This window comes from Dipodomys ordii, unplaced genomic scaffold, assembly GCF_000151885.1.
Source record: "Dipodomys ordii isolate 6190 unplaced genomic scaffold, Dord_2.0 Scaffold113, whole genome shotgun sequence".
NCBI classification, from domain to species: domain Eukaryota; kingdom Metazoa; phylum Chordata; class Mammalia; order Rodentia; family Heteromyidae; genus Dipodomys; species Dipodomys ordii.
This window is the reverse complement of record NW_012267329.1, coordinates 5,165,322-5,170,111: the sequence shown is the minus strand read 5'-3', so window position 1 is coordinate 5,170,111 and position 4,790 is coordinate 5,165,322.

Genomic DNA, 4,790 nt, shown 5'->3' with positions numbered 1-4,790 from the left:
ATGACACCTATGAATTCACTGCAGCAAAGCTTCATGGATTGCTAAAATCATTTTATTGAAACTCATGAGAGTAAACCAGGGTACACTGTAAAAAACAATTTTAATTAAAAAGGGGGGTTGTTGTTTTAATTAAGCTTTAGATTTTTAAAATAGATGTAGATCCACATGCAGTTCAAAGAAACAATAACAAGACAGATAAACTCTATGGTACTTATCCAATTTCCCCTAATAGTGACATTTTACCAAATAGTGGTACATCATCCCAACTAGTATGTAGATGCAGTACAGTGATATGGTCAAGATACAACATACTTGTGTCACAAAGATTGCTCCTGTGACCCATCTCTAATCATCAATAAAAGAAAAGCACAAGAACTTCCCTCTTCTGCTAATTTTCTTCTTATCTCAAGAGAGATCATTGAATATGTTCTCTAGTTATTTGGTTTCATCATTTCAAGAATTGGATCACTGGTGAGCATTGGCAGCTTATACCTGTAAGCCTAGCTACTCAGGAGGCTGAGATCTGAGAACTGAGGTTCAAGACCAGAAAAGCGTGTGAAACTATTTTCTCCAATTACCACCCAAAAGCTACAAGTAGAGGTATGGCAGAATTGGTAGATAACCAGCCTTGAGTGAAGAAAGTTAAGGTTCAGTGCCAAGGCCCTGAGTACCGGCACATATATAAAAATAATTCTGATTCTTGTATGGCATCCTTCCATGTCTCTGGTAATTTCTTTCTCTTAAGTCTAATATATACTTAGAGCTCAAAAAATTAGATTCCCCCAAAAACAAGTCCTGAAAGGAATAACTGTCCCATTAACAAGTGGACTAAAGACTTACAGAGAGACTTTTCTGAAGAAGAAATGTTCAACATCTCTGGCTATAAAAGAAATGCAATGCAAATCAAAACAACATTCAGATTCCACCTCACCCCAGTTAGAATGGCCATTATCTAAAAAACTAGTAATAACAGTTGCTGATGGGGATGTGGCCTAAAAGGAACTCTACTATACTGTCTACACTGTTGATGAGAGTACAAACTTGTTCAACAACTCTGGAAAGCACTATGGATGTTCCTCAAAAGACTAAACATAGTGCTCCCCTATGACCCATCAATCCCACTCCTGGGCATTTACCCAAATGACCACAAACTAGACCATATTAAAGTTACTAACACAACCATGTTCATTGCAGTATTATTTAACCATATCTAAGATATGGAACCAACCCAGATGCCCCTCACTAGATGGATGGTTCAAGAAAATGTGGTATATACAAAATGGAGTTCTATGATTCTATCAGAAAGAATGGCATCATCACATTTGTAAAGAAATGGAGACTTGGAAAAAATCATATTGAGTGATGTAAGCTAGACCCAAAGAAACATAGACTCCATGACTTACCTCATCTGTAATGATTAGTGTATGTCTAGGACATCCTAGAAGAGGATCACAATAGCTCTATACCTATGTATGTATGACTGTATAAGATGATATTAAGCTAAATGAACTCCAAGATATGGAAAGAAGAGATTTTTCTTTATTGTTGTTGTTTTTTAATTTTTATTTTATTGTTAAGATGCTGTACAGAGAGGTTACAGTTACATGAGTAAGGCAATGAATACATTACTTGTTGATTATTGCTATCCCTTCCCTTCCTTGTTGTTGTCTATCTCTGCCCTCTCCCACCTCCCCCACTCTTCCTCTTCCCCTCCCATTCCACCCCCCACCCTGGTCCGAGGTTGTAAAGTTTGTCTTCAATATACTGTCCTGTTGTTGTTGTTTTTGATGTACTGAGTGAAGATTTTTTCTCTTTCTTTCATTTTTTCTCCTTTGGTTTATCCCCTGTTGTCACTGATTTTGGTACCCTCAGTATTGTATATATGTTTACCTGAATTGGGGAAGGGTAGGGTATCAACAAAATGGTGAGACAGAGGAACAGAGGACAAAAGTTGAACCAATGCAACAGAGATATTGACAAGACAATATGTGGAAAATGAACTTTACAACTTGGGGGGTGGGTTGGAGGGGTGAAAAGTGGGAGAAAAACAAGGGAGGGGGTAACAATATTTGACAAGATGTTTATTCACTGCCTTACATATGTAACTGTAACCCTTCTGAATATCACCTTGACAAAAAAAATTAAAAATTTTAAAAAGGAACCTGACTATCCACTGAAGGAATGCCCTGTCATGAGGCACAGTTCAAGGACACTGTGAAGTCAGTTACAATCATGAGAACTTGACAGTCAGTATGGCACCTTGAATGGTAAAGTCACAACCTAAATTAGCCTTAGCTCCTTTGTTATATGAGAAAATATACATATTAATGACTAGCTTAGCCAATAGGTAGATAGTGTATGTGTAAAGATGTGTGTATGTGTGTGTGTATGTGTGTGTGTGTGTGTGTAGTATCCAAGCACTGTATACACACAGATGTGTGCACAACAAATATAGTTTATATTTCAAATATCCTAGAACAAGTTTATAAGACATAGAAATTTATGATTTTATTGAAATTATTGAAAATAATATATCAACTCTATTGGGTTCATATTTATAAATAAACTCTTCTGGTCAACTCAATTTACTTATAAGCATATGTGACATGAAAACCTGGATACTAAATTTAATTTTATTTTAGGTGTGCTCAAAACTGCTGTAGCCATATGATTCATAACAAAATTCAACTTACATTATAGCAAAATGTCCTTATTTCTGTTTCCAAATCATTTAAATATAGACAAATTGAATCTTGAAAAGGTAAGGGAATGGCTTCTATGCTGAAGTCCCCAGAAGAAACCCACTCTGCCAACTCTTTGATTTTAGCCTGGTAACATCTGTACTGAATTTTGGATCTCCAGAACAATAACAAGACGCTATGTTGAAAAATGAACTTTACAATTTGGTTGGAGTGGGGAGTGTGTAGTTGAAGAGGTGGAAGGGAAGGGATGGTAGGGGAAAAACAAAGGATGAGGCAACAATGCTTGATAAGAAATGTGCTCATTACCTTGCTCATGTAACTGTAACCCCTCTGTACAGTATTTTCACAATAAAAAACTTATTTTAAAAAATCATTAAATTATAGTAGTTTATTAAAGAACAAATTAAAAATTACTATATTATGTTATTTTGTTTGAAACAACCCACTCTTTTCATCACCCTTTGAACCCTGAAACCATGAATTCTGGTTTACTGTTTTGTTTAAGTTATATTTCTAATTCTGTAGGACAACAGCCCATACACATTCAACTGTTATCTCTTTGTTGACACCATAATCAAGCAGTGAACAGGCTGGATCAACCCAGATGAAGAGCTGAACCTGTGGGGAATGGAGTCATGGTAGAATCTGATTAAAATACTCTGTTCACAGTTTGGACACTCTGCCATGGTTGTATGCACATCAATTTTGGTGAGGGGATGTCTAAAGAAGAGTTAACCTAGAGATGTAAGTGGAAAATATCCATCCAAAGCTCCTACAGAAATCTTGGGCTCAGTTACTATGGTTGCTTTTCTTGACAAGATCATTCATCATGTGCCTCCATAGCATCATTTTATTTTTTTTCTATTATGTCACTATGTCATCCTTTTGAACAGCAGGACACAGCCACTATCTTTCCTAACATCTATCCCCTGATATCATTGTTTATGCTTAGTTCATGTATGTGGGATGGATGAATTAATAAAGAACCTTTATTCTCCATCTCAGTGTTCATTTGCCTCTCAGATATTAAAGGGGCCTAAGGTTCAGTCAAGCATCATACAGGGGTTGAATGGAGTGCATATCTTATAACAAATTTAATTTGGGGCTTTTCTAAGAACACAAATTCATAGCCTTAGTTCAATAAATAGTTGTTTAATCACACACAGAAATCTATTGATCCCACTGTCTACTTACCATTCACTTTCCATTTTTGTATTTCTATGCGTAAGTCTAAATTTCACACGCCATCACATACACTGCCAAACACTTTTCTCTTTCCTTTTATTCATCCTCTGGTAGAAACTTTTCTATTTTTTTTTTTGCTTTTCTTGAACTCAGGGCCTGGGCACTGTTCCATAGGGTTTTTCAATTAAAAATAGTGTTGTACAAATTAACTGACAACTTTACTTCTTGCCTTTTGTGGTTAATTGGAGCTAAGAGTTTCATGGACATTCTTTCCCCAGGCTGGCTTCAAACCGTGACCTCAGATACGAGGCTCTTGAGTAGCTTAGCATTACAGGCATGTGTCGCTGGCACCCAGCACCTGGCAGAATTTTAATCCCAGTTAAATCCAACTTTTATACTATTCTATAACTATAGAAGCAGCAAAATTTATGTAGAGAAGAAGTCATTAAGAAGATGGATGGTCTTACCCAAATTTAATATCCTGAGAAATAAATGAAAAGTTGATGGGAATACAAATCAAAATAGGTCACAGAAAACCTATGGCGAACAACTCAAGTCAACATTTCACATGAGTCAAATACTTCAGATATTCAGCTTATGATTTAAGTGAGGCATTTCAGAACTACCAATGAGCTCTAGCCAATAATTTTTTCATGGCATCTTTAACATCCTTGTTCCTGAGGCTGTAGATGAGGGGATTCAGCATAGGAATCACTACTGTATAGATCACAGAAATCACCTTGTTCTGGTCAGTGGAGTAGCTAGACGTGGGCATCACATAGATGAATGTAATGGTCCCAAAGAACAGGGTGACAGCAGTGAGGTGGGAGGTGCAGGTGGAGAAGGCCTTGTGGCGTCCTTCCGTGGAGCGCATCTTCAGGATCGACACAAGGATGTAGACAT